The following is a 20,722-nucleotide window of genomic DNA, read 5'->3' as shown; positions in this document are numbered from 1 at the left end:
GTTTGGAGGGCGCCACAGTTAGGACGCTCTATCGGATCCACAATCCGATCTCCAATTAGTAATGAAACATCATCGCACCGTTGCTCCTCAACCTCAGGGTTCGGAGTCCCGCTACCATCTACGATAACGAACTACGCTCCTATCACGATATTTATAAGGGTTCCCATAAGGGTTTTAACTGTCAGTACTACGTTAGGTAGCCCGACTATGAACTTGGCAAGAGTTCTTATTATCTTAGTGAACTTATTATTTTAACGTCATATCATCTCTGAGGTTTATAACGCTTAGCTCTGATACCACTTCTGTAACACCCCCAAATCCGGGGTCGGGGATCCGGGTTGTCACGAGTTCCATTTCCCTTAATAACACCCAATCTTAATAAATAATCAACTACTCTGTACTATGACCCCACAATAAACACACACATCACAAGTTATAGTCTCAGAGATGAATATCCAAAAATAATCACAAGTCATTTTATTCCACAATTATCTGCCAATACACCTTAAAAGAGTTTCTGAATAATTTACATTTCTTTACCATTATTACAATTCATAAATATATATAAATCTGGTACATCAAAAGTTGAAGCCTAGCCTATTGGTAGTTCCTACCTCGGCTACAGCGACATCAACGCCTATAGGAAACTGCGGAACGTTTCCTATCCGCTCGTGAATTGGGAGCTTGGTCCTGTTCATCTTTTCTATCTGTTGTTGTGTGATAAAAGAAGAAAGCAAGGGTGAGCAGCAAGCCCACCAAAATAATATGTATAATGACTAACAATATATGAGCCTTCTCATAGTACTCATGAAAGTCTTGGTCGAAAGAAATGGACTAAGTTTGATATCTTAATGCGATGAAGTCGCAAAATATTCAGTATATATACATATATACTTTTAAAAATCTTGGAAGTCCTCTTCCATGCATAATATACACAGAGTTCCAGTTTATAACTGTATAAAACTATCGTTGCAAGGTGATCTCATATATCTAACCTTGTCTCAACGTTTTTCTGAAAATCTTTGACATACATAAGATAATCATTTACTAGATATAAGTTTAAAAGATGAAGTTACATGATACTCCAATATACTTATATCTTTTCCAAATACTACTTGAACTACCACCGTTCAAGTTATAATTAGTTTCAAAAGTTCATCACATAGATGAGACTACAAGATAATACTTGAATAGATTCAATCTTTGAAATATTATTGAATGAATGAAGTTACGAGATACTTCATTAAGTCCCGATATATATATACACCTATATATATCTCTCATACATTTCCTGAAAACCTCTGTCATGTAAAGTATGAACAGAGTTGCAATATCCAATGAATTTGGAAAGAAAAGAAATTTTGGCATAAACCTGATATCTTGCTGATCAGGCAAAGATACCAATAAGTAACCTTTTCTACTAGTAGATGGATGAATCCCCCACTGGTCATCACCCTGGCCACATAAGGACCTTGTGTTGGACCGCCACCCGGCCTCTTACGCATTGATGGACTGCCACCCAGCCACTTACACTTTGATAGACCGTACCCCGGCTTGTCGCTTATGCCTACTCAATTAGATGGACTTACTTCCCGAACGTTGGGCAAGTAATCAATTTGTTTTCTCAAAACAGCAACCAAGTTGCGAATGTAAAATACACCACAGAGCCGGATCCCCCAGGTTTTGAGCGAGTATTTAAATCCCCTTTGAAAGGAAGATCTTAAATATAAAAATGAGTTTTGGGATCCGCCCTAACTTTTAGAAATCATTTTGAAGACTCGAAAACATTTTTAAGAATGTTTGGAGTACTGCTGATTTATTAAAATAAATCAGTCCCGATATATTAGAAATATCTGAATATTATTATTTAAATAATATTCTCATAAAGATAATCCTTATAAAAATATTCGAAGTAGAAGTTTTAAAACTCATACTTGAAATGAATATTAAATAACCAAAGATATACATATACGAAAGTACTATCTTTATTTGAATAATCGAAAATAAGTTTGATTATCGAAACATTATTCTTTAATAAAATAAAGAATATTATTAAATAATAAGCGGAGTCATAATACCTCGAATGAATATTATAATTAATATTCATTAAATAAAATAAACAGAGTCATACATCCTCAAATGAATATTCAAATAATATTCCTTAAATAATATAACTGAGTCATAAGCCCTCGAATGAATATTATAAATAATATTCATTAAATAAAATAAAGTTAAAGTTATCGAATAAACCTTATTCAAGTAATAGTTTTGAAAACTATAACCATATATATATAAAAATATATATATTATACTCGGGAACATCGACTCCCGGTTTAGAAATATGTTCACCCTTGGGTCCCCTATACTAAGGGTAAACTCAAATACCGCTTATCTCTAGCATAGGTATTATGCAACTATAAGCATTTGAACCAACAGATATATAAATCAAGAATATGAAACAGGCATGCATATATACCATATCACATGCTACAATATATCGCAAGAATTTGCTAATAACAAATATGCATTTATCGCAAGATCATGCATATACACATATACATCACAACAACAGTTATACGGGAAGAAAACTTGCCTGAGTGCTCCCGGATAGGCTTAAGCTTAGAGTGGGTCCGATAACCTATGAACAACAACATAAGTCGGAATTAAACCCCGGTCGCTTAAGAAACTAGACTTTAACCATTTAGAGTCCTAACGTTCGCTTTCGCGCTTAACGATTTACTTAAGTCGCTCGAGTACCCTCGGCTCCACCATTTTTAATAAATTAACCACTAAGGGTTTTAAGGCGATTCTTTCGCGGGTACCTTACCAACTGCCTAATCCACTTTACATAATTGTTTCTTACCCCAATTAGTCATTTAAGGTCCTTAACCAAAGTTTCAAAGTAAGGCGAGGGGTAATGGTTCGGTCGCAAAACACCGTTACTTAAAACGGTCATTTCTCCTAAACCGTACATCGGAATCAAACGAACTACATATCAAAACGAAGCTCGTAACATGAACTATCTAATCATTGTAATGGTCAAAACCTAGCAGTGAGTTCACGGGTCCTAATGTTAAGAACAAAAACAGCCTAAAGTAAATCGGACATTATGACGGCTATGTTTACGCGATTTCCCAAAAATTTACCAACCAATTCAACACCAAATCATCACCAATCAATCCCAATACAACCATATGACCATATCACTCATCAAACACTTTAAACCATTTAAACCAAGCTCAAATCATACCATGAATCATCAAGAACAACTAGTGCTACTTTTAACTCCAAAATCAACAAAAACACTTAACCACTAAGATCTCAATATGACAAAATAACTACTACACTTAATCTCTCATTCCATCATCATAATCATTTATACCAAACAACTAAATGCTAAGATAATGAAGAGTTATACCTTCCTTGAAGCTTTTAATCCATGAAAGATCCTTGGAATGCCCGTGGAAGCCTTAATCTAACCTCCTACAAGCTTGTTCTTTCAAAGAAATCAAGAACACAAAAATTAATTTCAAGAAAGTACTATTTACCATCTTCTTGAATGATTTATAGGAAATGCTAGGAAAGGATTTTGAAGCTAAGATTTCTAGGAAGTATGTAACTTAACTAGGAGAAGCTAGGATAATTACCTTGTAAATTAGCAAGTGGAGGAGCTTGGACTTCCCTTTTGCTAAGAAAGAAGCCGAGAGCTTCATGAAGAAAATGGAGTGTTTTGTTCTTTTTGTGATTTGTTTTGATTTGCCTTGGTTGTTTTTGTTTTGATTTTGGTTAATTACCTTATTAACCTTGAACTTTGTGTGGTTATCATTCATCCACACCTCCTTCCCCCTATGTCATGCTTATGTCACCTTCTGATGTCATCATCCCTTACTTGCCCTCTTCTTATTGGTTGGATGACCTCATCATCCCTAACCTCCTTGATTAACTCCTAATTGTTTGCCTAATGACCGCTGATCTGTTATACGGTTCGCTTAACTTTCGTTTTCATTTTCGTTTATCGTTTGAGGGATCATACCCGGGATCTTATTACTTAGGTTCCCTTAACCTTTCTCAATACATTATATTCCTTTTTATGATCCTCTCTTATAATCCTTTAATTTAAATCCTTTTTATCCTGTTACCTTATACTCAATTCTTTCGGTATCTGGTGGATTTTCAGGAAAAAAATCAAAGTGTTCGGATTTGGATTCTGACGATCTTTACATACACTTATATCCCATATAAAGTACTAATAAGATCTCAGAATAACAATAGAAGAACCCCTACATAGTGCGGCATGAAAAGTTTTCTCATTCAGCATAATCTGCAAAATCACTATTCATAAGGGTTTCAAAAATTCCAAAATTTAGGGTTATTACAGCACTCATCCGTCAGCTAGCCAAACTATTATCCCGATGGATGTTCCTCATCTGTCAGTACTCTCTGCACAACTTCAAATCCCAATAATTGTCACAAGTGCAGATGACCTAGTAGTAGTACAATCACTCTTAGGGCTGAGCGCAGGTAGTGAGAGGCTGAGTTGCTCCCAGGCAAAAGGAGAGGAAATTAGTGAACCAATGCAGACCATTTCTTCAGGTCTGGCAAAAGTGAGTGAGGGGAGTCCCACCTTAGATGGTGAAGGTGAAGGAGTGAGGGTGGGAATCCAAGGGGAGCCCTTGATTCAAGAGAGAAAATGAGAGAAATACAGGTACAGGAGAAATAAGGATGGACATCATTGTTAGTGAGTCAATAAATGTCAGTGATGCAGAAAGGAAAAGACTATTTCAGCAAAAATATCAAGTTGTTATATATTCTATCTCCCTGGATGTTGAGACATTTACTCATCATGTTCTAGCCTATCAAACTCTAGCTGGACAGGGCAATGAGGATGCTGAGAGGATGCTGAACCTAGTGCATACAACTGCTTCTCTACAAAGGGCAAAGGATGCAATCACTGTTATGCCATCTACAAATGGCAGTGATTTTGAAGTAGCTGAAGACTCTTTTGGGGATGATGGTGGGGATGATGAGGAAAACAGCATGAGCATAGGGGGAGATGCGGACATTCCTTCCTAGATGATAACCAAAGAGAGTTCATACTCACATCTCCAATCCACATTATTCAAGCTCATTCATGACACCCAAACAGCCATTCAAGCATCCACAAGTGCCAGCACAAAAAGGTTACTTACAGCACATCTTGAAGCTCTATAGCTGCACAAGATTCAAGCTCTCCAACACACTCAAAATGTGGATGAAATGAAGCAAGAAATCTCTAAGGTAAAATAGGATGTCAAGCAAGGTTGGATGCTAGACTTCCTGGAACCACCATGACTGAGATAGCTCAGAAATTGAGGAAAGCAGTTGATTTAAATAGAAAGGTTGAGGCCATGGACTCTAGATTATCTAATGTGGAGAAGTTAATGGCCAAAATACTTGCTAATCAGGAAGCTCAGACTGCTCTGCTCCAATAATTGGTGGCTGCTCAACTCCCTTCCACTCAACAACTTGATGCTAACAAAAAGGGGAAGAAAGGTTCATCAAGTGAGGGGGAGAAACAGCTAAACATTTAAGTCAGCAAAGTAATTATGCCAGCAATTGCTTTCACTAAGCCACCAGCTATGCATAGCATTGATCTCATCAATCTAGCAGCAGCAAAACTGGAATCAAATAACAAACTACCAAAGATTGATGTAGTAGCAGCTGAGAAGGAACTAGATGAGAAATGGAAGAAGATTGATGCAGCTATTCAGGAGAAATTTGGTCAGCTACAGAAGCCAGATAAGACCTTTCATCACCATTCTCAAGTCAAACAACTCTCAGTGCATGAAATGAGTTTGGGCAACTTAGAAAAAGGCCAAACCTCATGCATCAAATCTCCAAAAGCAAATCTAATCCTGAAGCCTAAAAGAAACTACTCAAAGTTCTCAGACAAAAATCCTGTGGATCTTGTGTTTGAGACACCTAGGTCAGATTAGAAGAAGCTATTGGCTAGGTCAATTACATTTTTCAAAGATCCAACTGATTCAGCACTTAAGAGAAGGATTGCCAAAATCTACAAAAATGGTAAGGAAATCTGTGTGGTGGTTGGACACCCTCAATTTGTAGAAGCTAAGAAGGAAGAGAAGGAAAGAATCAGGCAAGAAAAGAAGCAGGCTTCCTTAGATGCTAAGAAGTTCAAACAAAAGAAGGAGCAAGCTGCTAATTTGGCCAAACTTCAAGCTGTGAAGACTACAACTGAGATTTTTGCACAACCATCTGTGATTGCTGAACCTCAAGATTAGAAAATGCATCAGGAACCACAACAGAAAAGAAGATTCAGATACAAGCTTCATTCTAAAAGAAAATTGGACTTTAGTGATGAGGAAATGGAAGATTACATTCCCAAACAGTCTATAACTTCAACTCAGACATCCAAGCCCTCAGTGGTACATAAAGAATTCAAGTGGATCCAACTAAGAATTTTCATGGTGAGCATATAATTCCAAAGGATGAGCCAATAGACTGGGATAGTTTGCCAATGAACTAAATTTACCCATCTTCAACAAGCCAAAGAAAACAAAGATAAGAGCAACCAAGAAAAGCAAGCCTGTAACTCTTAGAACCAAGACCTTAACCAGATCTAAATCTACAGTCAACAAGGAAGATCTTTTATATATCTGTGATATCAAGGAGTTTTCAGATTTAAACCTCTACTTGGATGAACTGGAAGAAGTAAGAGGAATTGATGCTCACAGACATCTTCCTGAAAGATTGGTGTTTAAGTACTGTGGCGCCCTCCAAACCCAGGTCAGAAGTTTGGGGTCCACAACACATACACAATATATAACTCTGTAAAAGAGATATTATTTATAATGACCCTGCTTCACAAAACCACGAATCGCAACAGGTTAAAGTATGAAAACAAGCCACTACCTTAACTTTTATTATAACGTACCAAATTTCCCTTTAATTTAACTTACAACTGATAATAAAAGTATTCTTATAATTTGACTATCTCTCTACCCCATTAAGCTTCCGCTAACTCGATCCAACTCAACCGGAACCTTAGCCCGCACTTTGGACTGAGGAACTTCACTATCATCCATATCCTTTTCAACTGTAACATATATAAAAAGATTCGCAAGAGTGAGCTAACTAGCTCAGCAAGTCATGATAATGATAACTGAGGTTAAACAATGATCAAATGAGATGATTCAAAGGAATCAAGTTTCTTTTTAACTAATCATTAGAATTGGATATTCATTTTAAGTTTTAAAAACCAAGGTTAGGCTGCTGATCAGTCACGCACTAACCCCAAGCAAATACGCAGCACTGCTCTAATTACTGGATCCAAGGCACACATTGGCCTAACTTGACCATTGGTATGGTCTGACCATGAATCTGGTCCACATATATAAAAACTATCCAATCCTAAAGCAGTTCAATATGATAACAATATGATTCAATAAAACAAGATCATAATCAATGATGGTTAAATATTTGCATAAAAATGTAAGGAAACTCATGGATATCTCAAGGGTATATCAGGGTATGTATAAGAAACGGTTTTCAGTTTGTACAAGGGTCAGGTATCATACCAGTAATGATTTTTCAGGATATGGTTCTTCGATGTTATTAAGAATGATTGGAGTATAAAAGTTTCTGTGTTTTCAAATCATTCTCTTTCAGTGTTTGGTGTTTGGTAGTTATACCTTTGGGGAGTAGTATTATATTTGTATGGTTTGGTGTCTGAGTATCAACAAAGGACGGATTACAAAGAATAAGGCTTATGGCTCAAGATCAAGAAAATCAGGGTTCAAGGTTAAATGGTTTAAAGCTCTTGCAATATAAAACATGAGTAATTTTGAATAATAGCGACATGTTATAAAATAGTTCAAAAACATTGGTAATATATGTCTTGAAGAAAAGTTCAAAAATACTTGCCTTATAAGGCTTTACAACTATTATTGATCAACTCTGAGCCGACTCTGCTGCTCAGGCTCTAACGTCCAACCACTAGATCCCATTGGATTCGACTTCGACACTCAGGTCTTTCTGTTGAAACTCTATTGGGATCGTCGACTGATTTCTAGGTTATCTTTAGTCCATCATCCACTTTCAGCGTTCCCGACTATAACCTACAGGGTCGAAATACCCTACGTAGACGTCTAGGTATGCTTGACATATCCTCTATACTAATTCTTATCCAACGATATTCAAACCCGACTCGTAATTATTCATATTAGAATAACACGGACAGCAATTAGAGTTCACATTCTCGAAATTGATCCAGTGTTCGTTTTTCAGAAAATACGTATACTCATCATTTTACGAAATTAGGGTTACTGTGTTTTGGACAAAACATACAACACAACATACAATCAGGTTCTGTATAAAACATACGTATATGTATTTACTTATATTCGCTCGATGCTCCGATAATCCTTGGATACGCTCCCGCATTTCCGTAGTTCAATTTTTCGGAAATCGGACAGCGTCCCCTTTGTTTATCGGACTACTCGTCGAAACATCCATCGACGTCAATTCAATAACAACAATCCAATTCATAACAACTACAATTCCAATCATCAGTTCAACCCAACAACCAATCCAATCACAATTCGTCAACAAAATTACGTACGCGACTTAATGTAAAAAAAATCAAATTCTCATTTCAAGATAATTTCACGAATCGATTGATTTATTTTATAAAAATTAGGACTCAGAATAAATTCATCACCGTCCACCGTCCGCTTGTGAAAGTCATCGCGGACGGCGGTAAAATTCCGCGGGTACCCGATTAATTTCGGGTTTCCTACGTGCAATTCCACCGATTAATTAGTACGATCCCGCACGAAATATTTTATTTCTCGAATAATGCTCAAGTAATTTCCTGCATAAAAAAACACATAAATAAATTAATAAATGATAAGCAATTGCCAATCATCCAGGACCAAGCAGCCGTACCAACACCACACGCACACACGCGCGGGTGTGGCCGGAAAAACGAAACCAACCAATAGAAACAAAGAACTCAAGGCAACCATGGAAGGGAAAGAACCAACAACAAATCGCAGCATATCTATATGCACGTATATATAGATGTGATTCAACAGGAACCAAAAGCCACCGGAAAGAAAATGGCGATGGTGGCCGGAAAAGCAGAAACCGACGGCAACTTACCGTGAACACAGGGCGATGAAGATGGAAGAACAGGAGATACAGGAAAATAGAAAAGAAGAGCGGGAGAGAAGAGATTAGGGAGAAGAGAGAGTTCGAGATAGGAGAGTAGAGAGATGAAAGAATTCGATGTTTATCCTGGAAATAAGACTAACCCCCATCTCTGTTTCCAAACACGAGCCGTGTGTCCAATTACTAGGACACGTGTCTCGTTTTTCTTGACTGGAAGCCCGGTTACTAACTATTTTATCCTTCTGATGCGTAGTTTTACGAGTTATTATTGATCGATTTAAAATTGAAATATTCTTAAAAATTCTCTAAATATTTTGAAAATAATAAAACATGAATTCCATAATTTATAGAGTGTTTTTAAATCACGAAATATATCCGCATTTTACGATAAACGAACCAAGCTATACTTAAAACAAATTCTGAAAATCACGAAAATAGTCTTAAAATGCTAGAAATATTCCGAATTTAATAAAAACGCGATTTTAGTAATTTTAACAAAATTTCTGAAATGCCACTTATACCCGCTTTTATTAATAAAATGAAACAACGCGCGGGTAAAATTAATCCCGGAAATTTCTAGGATAATTTTAAAATTCTTGGAATATTCCAAACTTAAATAAATATGAGTTTCATAATTTTTGAAGAATTTTAGAATTAAATATGGATTTTACAAATAAAAGCAATCAGAAAATCATTTAAAGATAAATAATTAATAAAATATTGATATCCCAATTTTATACAATCCTAAAAATAATTATTGTAATTATAAAATCATAAAAACAATTTTAAAGACACTTCGAATATTTATACAAACAAATTTGCATTAAATCTACTTTAAAAGTGATATAATTCAATACAATTCCTTAATTAATCACGCGGACAACCCGATACATCATAAATCACACATAGTTACTAATCAATCAACACATAGTGATCAGCACCAATACACATATTTTGTTTAATTAATAATTTCCATAATAATTACATAAATAAATAATTCCCAAAAATATACACGAGTCGTTATAAGTACAAGGCATGGAAAGAAATCACATGGCCTCTTCACAGGATTCTAGAAGAAAGTTGCTCTGTACTAATAAAGATCTACTCATCTTTCAAAAAAAACTTTAATTTCAATGTGACTACAAGGAGATTGGTTCTAAACAAGATTGAAGAGCAAATGAGTAATAAAGCGAATGATGCACTTCCAAAAACTCTATCAATTCCCTTCACAGGAAAAGAGTGCATTTCAGGCCTTATTGGCTGATGGAATTCATGGATGATAAGGGAGTTAGAAGATTCTTCAGACTGGATGACCAATTGAGTATCTCTAGCAATGAGACTCTATTGGAAATGCAAGAAATGCTGAATTTATCTGAAGCTGATGAACTTGAATTTCACAGACAACTCCAGAATTAAATAGAGGAAAATAACAGGAAGCTTGGGAAGAAATCCAGACAATCAAGGAAATAGAATTATCTGCTCAAACTAGAGGAGCACCTTGATAATAATTGTGAGAACTCTTTGTACACTTTGTTTTGTTCAAATTTTCAATAAATTCTGTAGTACTTATCAGTTTTATCTACTACTTTTTAATCTGTATTTGTAAGGGTGTTTTGTTATCATCAATTTTTTCTTAATTTATGGCTACAATTCCAGTAGACTTAAATTGGGGGAGATTGTTAGGAATAAACCATAGTAGATTTAACTTAGTGAATTTTGTAGCACTCGACGGATGATCTAATATAGTCCCGACGGATGAACTTTACAGTCTCGACGGATGACAGATTAACATCCATCGAGTGAGTAGCTTATGTAACAAATAAAAACTGTAGCACATTTCTACAAACAACTTATATTAGTCAAGTAAATTACTTAGGGTTCTGTAAGTCATGTTGACTACTGGATTGATATGCAGAATAGGTTAATTAATTGTAAATATGAGATTTCTTATAATTCTGTATAAGTGAAATAGAGTCAAGTGGCAGATAGACTCCCGACAGATGATCTACAAGACTCCCGACGGATGATCAACAAAGCTCCCGACGAATGACAAACATAGTTCGGACGGATGATCAAATTCAAATAGCTGTTGACAGTGACAACACAGTCACATACGTTGGGTGTTTGCAAAAGGAATGTGGCAGCCTGTTAAGCAGGAATTTAAGAATAAAGAAGCATTACCATTTCCATGTAATTGTGAAGATATTCAAAGATGCTGGAATAGAGTAGTGAAGCAGCATGGAGTTAGACTAGATATGTTTTGTTTTATTATCTTGTCTTATTGTCATGTAAACTTGGTGATATATAAACCAAGTGTAGCAAGTAGAACAAAAAAAACTAAGCAAGCTTATTTTCAGAGAAACATATCAAGTTGTATTCTGTAAGCATTTCTCTGTAGTTTAGTTGTTCAAACTTGTAAGCAGCTGTGAGCTATTCAAAGCTTCACAGAGTTCTCAGTTTGATATATATATATGGTGGATACTTTAAATCCACCAGAAATTTTTAAAAGCTTGTATTTTTATTACTTAATGTTTTGATTTCTATCACTCTTTTATTTCGCACAATTACTAATCAAACACTGTTATATTTATCAAGTTTGAAATATTCTTTAAATTTGAAAAAGTAGCCATAATTACATTCAACCCCCTTCTGTAATTCTTGTTGTATTGTTAGGGAATAACAGTTATCAAGTTTCTTTATAAGCAACGATTAGAATTGGATATTCAATTTTTATTTTAAAAACCAAGGTTAGGTTGTTGATCAGTCATGTACTAACCCCAAGCAAGGCACACAGCTCTGCTCTAATTACTGAATCCAAGGCACACATTGGCCTAACATGACCACCAATCTGGTCTGACCACGAATCTGGTCCACATTTATAAAACAATCGAATTCTGTAACAATAACAGAATAAACAATGTAAATCAGTAAATAGAATCATAAACAACACTGGTCTTCAAGCATAAGGTGGTTTGTAATCACCAATAGGATATAACAAGGTAAGTACAAAGATTGGCTATCAGCCAGTAAAAGAATCGCATAATAGAAGAATCAAGGTCTTGTGATTATAAGGATTAGTCTTCTGATGTATAAGGTATGAAGTTTTGTATATTAAATAATTCCGGTTCAGTGATTGGTATTTATTTTGTATGTATTTGTGGAGTAGTATCATATATATGTGGTTCGTATATGGGTATTCAACAATCAATGGTTTACAAAGAATAAGGCTTACAGTTCAAAGATCAATAACTGGATTCAAGGTTTAGGGTTTAACACTTCAAAGCACTTGAAATATAAAACAGAACTATTCAATTACTAGTAACGTATCTTGAGAAGGTTCAGAACACTTGCAATATATCACAAGAAGGTTCGAGAATACTTGCCTTATCTCGATTCACTAACGCTTCACTTGTTTTCGTTCACCGACTCCTAACCACCGACTATCTGCTTCCCCTTTCTACGCCTCGCTTCCTCTTCTTAAACATTACTAGCATCTATCAATACTCTTTCTCACCTTATTCTATTCGTTACAAGCTTCTATCTACCTTTCTTTTCACCCAAATCCGACTTACGGACTGAAAGTTACGATTAAAACAGTCAAACAATACATATATATGCATATAGTACACCAATTAGATCACATATAACACATAGCACGTAAGATATTCGATAAAAATACTTTTTCAAAGAAGATTCAGGGTTAAAATGTTTTTTTCAGGTATTTAATACGAATTTTTAAACATTTTTGGAATTAAAATGGGTCGCTGAATCATTTATAAACAATTAACAGGGTTCGGATATCTGAATCTGACTTTAAAATCATTTTATAATAATTATCGAGCCTTGAAAACAATTTAAAATAATATTTTAAAGCTCAAAACTATTTTTCAGAATTTTTAAATCAAAATAAATAATTTAAATCTAATTAAATAATTAAATTAAAAATTAATTAAATCAATTAATCAATTAATATTCGAATTAAAATAAATAGATTTTTGGAATTTTTAATAATTAAAAATGAATTTTTGAAATTAAAATAAATAGAAAATATGATTTTTATAAAATTTTAAAACAGGAATCTTATTTTTGCAATTTCTGGAAACCTCAGGGACTAAACTTCATCGTTTACAAAAGTATAGGGGCCTAACTGCAATTTTACAAACCCTCGCCGGAAAAACAACGGGGTTCACTAGGAATTCCGATCCCGGAATCCTCTGGTCACTATCACCTCCAAATTTGATCTACAAATCACCAGGAATTCAATCATGCAATTACTTTTAACAAATAACCCCTAAGTTGACCGGAATAACTCGAAGAAAACTCACTGGACGGCGAGTTCTTCTTTTCTCTGGCCAGCTCGATTCCGGTATCGTCTGTAGACGAGACCACCACCAATCGATTCCTCTTTTCAAACTCTACACATCCATACCAACCAATAAATCTAATAACCCCAAGATCAAAAAGCCCTAATATCAATTGAAAATATTCATACGGGTTATAAACCCTAATTTCATAATTCGAAGATTAAACTCAATTTTGAACATGTTATTGAACTCCAAATGACTATTATGACATACCAAAATGATCATAATCAAATTATCTACAACATGCAATCATCAAATCACACAAACAACATCAAAATCAAAAATTCATAATTTAATCCAAAATAATTCGAAAATAATTAAAAATATAGAAAAATACCGGTTGATTTTGCAGTGAAATAGGTTCTTGAATCTGATAGTACTCTCCAAGACCTTCGATTTCGTTACTCGAACTCCAAAATCGAATATCGATAACGCCTTAAAATTTGGGTTTGATTCTCAAGAACTATTACGAATATATGGATTTTCTCTGAAAATTATATATTTTTACTGTTTGCAACTGATTATCTGTACAAAATAAAATACAGTAAGGGCTATTTATAATTACGGAATATTGGTACCCCGTTGGATCATATCGGATATAAAATATAATGTTTATTTGATAAAACAGATCCAAATCGGTACCGGTTTTAGGATAATTATCCAAAACTACACATTTTGTAAATACAGACTTGGTCTCAGTGCTTTGGTTACATGAATTACGAGAAGATAATATAATAGTTTAATCAAAATATCCCGTTTCTTGAAAGTACGGGTTTTATCGATTTACCGAAACGAATATTGTATCAAAAATTTTGCGCTGGGGCCCGCACAGGGAAAACCGTACTCCGGATTGAAAAAGTCAAAACATGGAAAATGCTCGGAATATTGCAATTAGGTTAGGAAGGAGTTTTCCCGAAAGTTACAGATTGTAAAAATGTAAAAATGGTTGAAGTCGGTCGATTCCCGATTATACAAAATAGTTTATAAATACTCGGAAAAATAATTTATTAAATCCATAAATCATTATGAAATCATATAACAACATAAAAATTAATAGAAAAATATCCCAATTATCTATACTTTATTTTCGACATATAAAAATTATAATATTCAAATTTTATCATATTTAAATATCCAAACACAGATACCACTTAACAGATAATTCACCAAAAATTCACAGAAATATCACAGAATAGTTATTTATTGATAAAAATAATTACACAATATATCTCGGATATTACAGAAGTGAACACATTAAATTTTTTATTTTCTTCAACAAAACAACTATTTTTCCAGAAATATTATGAACAGTTTTATTTAATAGAACCTCTAATTAATAAAAACTAACCAATTAAACTTTTGTACTAAAACATATTAGTTTTTTTATTATTATTTTAGATAAAATGGAATTTCATTACTCTAATAAATCATTTTTAATACAATCTTGAATATGAGCTGGAACAGAACTCCAGTCAAAACTACGATCAGGATACATATGGGCCACATGAGCAAGTTCATGAGCCAGCATATTCGCAGACCGCTTAATTAATGACAACTTAAAGTTGTTAGATTGAATAAGGTCATCTCTGCACTCCTTGACTACCTGTCCAAGTCATGATCGTTAAGGAGATGTACTCCTAATCATTTAGAGAACCACTAGACAATCAGATTCGATGGTAACCATATTCCACTCCATATCTTTGGCCCAACTTAATGCTTCCTTGACTACAATGGCTATTGCTAGAGTAGGGTTCAACACTTCTGCATAACTTTTAGCTTGGCTAGGAGCAATATCCCCTCAAGATTTCTCGCTATAAGGCCCATCCCTGACTTAACTTTGTTCTCCATAATTATTGAATCCATTGTGATTTTTACTGCATTAAGGTGTGGCTTCACCCAGAAGACTGCACCATATCCTAACACTGGAGGTGGAATAGGTGCTCCAAAATTTCTACTCTGGGAAGCTGTCCACTGTGAAAGATACTCCCAAGCTTTTGCAACTATTTTAATGGTTGACCAACGTCTGTTGCTCCATACAAGATCATTCATGGACCTCCAAATTGACTAGCATAAAGTAATAGTCTGAGCTCTATCTTTAGTTATCTTACTTGCTATTGTATGCTCAAACCACTCCGAAAATTCCATGTTTTCTTTCTTATCTATGTTAGGATTGAAAATATACCAATATTGAGCTACTATTCTACACTGAACCAAGGCATGACTGATGGATTCCAATTTTTCATTACAGACTGGACATACATTCTCCACCGGGAAATGCTTGATTTGCAACTGAACTTTAGTTGGAAGACAATATTTAACAGCCCCCCATTTTAAGTTAAGTGCTTTTGGAGGTCCTTTTATACTTCAAATAGCCTTCCAAAAATATTTGTCATCATTAGCCCTCCAAGATCCCTTTTGTTCTTGTAGAAGTCTGTATGCACTTTTAATCGAGTAACTTCCAGAGTTCTCCATATTCCAACATAGAACATCAGTATTTAAATCTTGCTCAACAGTTGTGTTAACAATGCAATACTGATCCCTCTCCTAAAAAATGTCCTTAATTATATCAAGGTCCCAATCCTTAGTTCCAACACAAAATAGAGCACTCACCTTTTGATCCTCTAACGATGGAGAAATAGTGGTGATGTACAGGTTATCTTTATCATCTAGCCAAGGCTGATTCAGAATCGGGACTTCATTTCCATTCCCTATCCTCCAACTTGATCGTGCACAGATGAGTTTCCTTACTTTAAGAACACTGCGCCAGATAAAGATAGGGTTGTTTCCCAAACTAGCTTCAAGACAATTCTTATATGCATATTACCTGGCTTTGTAAACACGGGCCACTAGGCTATATTGGTTTGTTATAAGACGCCAACCTTGCTTCCCCAACATGGCTAAATTGAAGTCTCGAAGGCTTCGAAATCCTAAGCCATTTGTAAGCTTATGTTTTGTCATTTTATCCCATGCCATCCAATTAATTTTAGAATTGTTTTTCTGGGAGGTGCTCCAGAAGAACTTAGATAGACAACTCTCTATATCTTTAATAAGCCCAACTAGAAGTAGAAACACATTTATAGCAAATAAGGGCAACGCCTGAGCAACCATTTTAATTAGAATTTCCTTCGCAGGCATTGATATCTTCTTCTATGTCCAGCTTTAAATACTAGCATATACTTTGTCCTTTAGATAGCCCAGGACCACAGACTTGTTTCTCCCTAAGGTGCTTGGCAGTCTCAGATATTTAGACGAGTTATCAGCCTCTTTTATTTGCAGTTCCTGGTAGATCAACTCTTTATTATACTGAATTACATTTGCACTGAAGAAGACTGTAGATTTATCTCTATTCACTCTTTGACCAGAAGCTTGTTCATAGACATTTAGCAAGTTCATACCCTTAGCCGCCTCCTCCTTTTCTTACCTACAATAGAGATAACTGGCATGGGAAAATAGCATATGACTAATTTCCGGTGCACATCTGCAAATCTTGATACCTCCGGCCACTTCATTTCTTCATAGTGTTTAATCAAAGCTGTCAATCCATTTGCACAGACTATAAAGAGATAAGGTGATAGAGGGTCACCTTGTCTCAATCCCCTACTTGGAGTGATTGGACCAATTTTAAACTCACTATGGATAATATTATACTCCACTGTAGATACACACTGTAAAATTCGATGTATCCACCAATTACTAAAGCCCGTAGCAGTCAACATACCTTTCAAAAAATCTCATTCTATCCGATCATATGCCTTCGACATGTCCAATTTAAGGGCCATATAACCATCCTTACCAAATTCCTTACGTTTCAAGTAGTGCATAACCTCAGAAAAGACCATGATATTATCCAAAATCAGTCAACTCGGAAGCAATGCACTTCATGTGTCTGAGATCACTATTTCTAGCACCTTTTTAAATCTATTGGCAATGACTTTTGTAATGATTTTCATAACAACATTACATAATGCTATTGGTCTCAACTCAGTTAGGGTTGTCGGATTTTTTTTCTTAGGAACAAGAACGATATTAGTTGCATTCATACCCTCTATAATATTTCATGTCGAAAAGAAATCATAAACCATATGAACTATATCTTCTCCGACCACTGACCAGTTCTTTTAAAAGAATGTTAGGGTCATTATATCTGGCCCCGATGCCTTATCAGGGCACATGTGAAAAATAGCCTCTTGAACCTCTTCATCAATGATTGGATTCAAAAGTTCATAATTCTGTCGAGCTGAGATTGAACCTGGGATACAATTCAGAACATCCTCCATCTGATGATGATCTTTTGTGAATAATCGTTGAAAATACTCTTTGATTGGATCTTGCAAGATGCAACTGCAGTCAACCCACTCCCCTCCATCATTCTTAAATCTCTGAATATAATGTTTCTCTTTCTTTTATTACATGATGCGTGAAAATACTTAGTATTTTTCTAACCTGTCTACAGCCAAAGTTACTTAAATCTTTTCCGCCAAAAAAATTCTTTTGGTCCAATACAAGGTACATTTATTTCGTTAAATTCTCATATTCATCAGCGGACTGGACATCACATTTATTTCTCAGAGATTTCAATTTGATTTTGTACTCCTTAATACATTTCCCAAAGCAGCTTGTGATCTCCTTCCCCTACACTTCCAAACTATCAACAAAATTTCTTACCTTTTGAGAAACATTATTGTTACCTCCCTCGTCCCAATATTTTTTAATAAATTCGAAACACACAGCCTCAGTTAACCAGGCATTCTCAAAACGGAAGTGTCTTCTTTTGTTACCTCTTATGGGCTGCTCAGGAATAAGAAATAATGGACTATGATTAGATGGAGATCCTCCATGTTGTAAACTTTAGCCATATGAAACATAGTCATCCATTGAGTATTAGAAAGAACCCTGTCGAACGGAACCTCAATCCATTGATCAGTGTTACGCCCTCACTCCCACGTGTAAGGATGCCCTATAATCTAAAGATCATGCAAGCCAGATTCTAGTAATCATTCATTGAACTCTTTAATAAGATACTCTGGATAAGAAGTAACCCCTCTTTTATCAACCTGAGAAGTCACATTGTTGAAGTCGCCAACTAAACATGATGGCAAGTTAGCATCTCAGGATAGGTTCCTCAGAAGTTCCCGAGTTTTAATCCTCTGAGATCTCATAGGTTTACCACAAATACCTGTTAAATGCCAAGAATGTGTAATTGTAGATTTAAAAATAACATCAATTTGAGAATGATAAAGACTTAACAGCTCAACAGTATCTACATTAGTCCAAAAGATAGCTATACCACCGCTGTTTCCTTGAAGCTCTACTGCAATAAATACCTCAAATCCCAACTTCCTACAAAGTTCCTCCATTTTCACATAGATGCTAATTGTCTCATTAAGAAAAATAAAAGTAGGTATTTCAACATAGGTTATATCTTTTAGGAACTGAATTTTCCCAGGGGAACCCAATTCTGGCAGGTCCAGGAAAAAGCATTCATGATGAATGACGGGTCTGGAAAACAGAACCCGCCAATACTCTATTTTTGAACCATTTAGGATTCCCTCTAGTGTTTTCATATTAGTATAGTGGGCATGCTCCGTCTCATTAGAAATATCTTGGTTCAGGGTTATTCTCCCTATCTTAGAGTCCATAATATTTAGACTATCCGGCCCAATTGTATTTCCCTCCAGCCTTACATTTAGTTTTTTACTAGTGATTTCAATAGCATCAATCACATTATGGTTTGTCATAATTCCCTTATCGTAGCCTACATTCACTCTTTTATCAGGTATAAGTGCTTGCAAGTTGATCCCTAATTTCATGCTGATTTGTTGCCCCTATCCTTTTTTCATGGGATTAGCCCTATCCAACTCCCCTTCCCTGTTAACACTGGAATTATGCATCTGGATTCTGGACTCCTCCTTCATTTTGCAGCCATTTTCCCCCCGTAGTGTGTATTTTTCTTCGAGAATTCACCTGAATCCATGCACCATAAGGTTTCTCTATATTTTCGATGGAGGTTTCAAAGATATGAGGATAAAATCTTTCGACATGCCTGATTATTCTATAAATGAAACAAAATGAAACAAAATCTTTCATATTTAAAATTTACCCAACATCATTCTTCGTCTGATTTCCTTAGCTTCATACGCCATTTAATTGGTTGTTCCAATGGTATTTAACCTCTTATACGCAAGTACTCCCTCAAAACTCCTATAAAGTTATTAGGATCTCCATCAATATACTTCCCTAAATAGTTTCGAATATCCTTAGCCACACGTTGTGACATGAACCCAACACTCATATCATATAGTTGTACCCACAGATCTAGTTCCTTGACGTCTACCATTTTAGGATTGTCTCCTTTCATGAGATATTACATCACCAAATGGAATCGTTCAAACGTCCATGGGCTTCCTTCTACAACTCTCCTGATATCAACTTCATGGTACAATTGGAATAAGAACTTGTTAGCATCTAGTTGCTTCACATACATGCCTTTACCTGGCCTCCATAGGGACATCATCTTGTGCTGCATAGCTTGAAATTCTATGGGCGATTCCGTCAGAAATTGGTCGGCCAAACACCATTTTGTGTCAATCTTACTCAAATCCTCTGTAACATTCTCATAATTAAGTCCTCTATTTTTTTTCATTCTCGATTTGTATTATTGCAAATGCTTCCTCCATCTCCTGAAGATATGATTTTGTTTATCCATCGAAAGAGACTGAATTAACCCGAAATGATTAAAGAAACTGAGATCGTAATGATTAATAGAAATACAAAGATATAACTTGAAAGAAATGGCTGTCGCCACACCGAATCTCACATGTCAGAAGACAAGACTTTCAGAATTTAAAAGAATAAATTTTAAACTAAAATGAAGAGAAAGACCCAAACACCCTTTTATGGACCAAATGATTTAACAATTATATAATTATGGTGTCATAATTGAATACTATTTTTATATTTTATTAAAAAGCATTGTCCGTGTCATTTTCGGAAGATGAGCAAGTTTTTCTATTTTCAATAACAGAACTTTCTCATCTTCCGAAAATGACAGAGACAATGCTTTTTTAATAAAATATAAAAATAGTATTATAATCACAAATAATTAATGTATTACTTTTTACGGCTCAAACACATTATCTTTTTTGTATATAATAATTATTATTAAATTATGTTAAATTTTGATGTTT

The sequence above is a fragment of the Apium graveolens genome, chromosome 7, assembly GCF_009905375.1.
Source record: "Apium graveolens cultivar Ventura chromosome 7, ASM990537v1, whole genome shotgun sequence".
In the NCBI taxonomy this organism is placed as follows: domain Eukaryota; kingdom Viridiplantae; phylum Streptophyta; class Magnoliopsida; order Apiales; family Apiaceae; genus Apium; species Apium graveolens.
Note: the sequence above shows the minus strand (reverse complement) of the source record.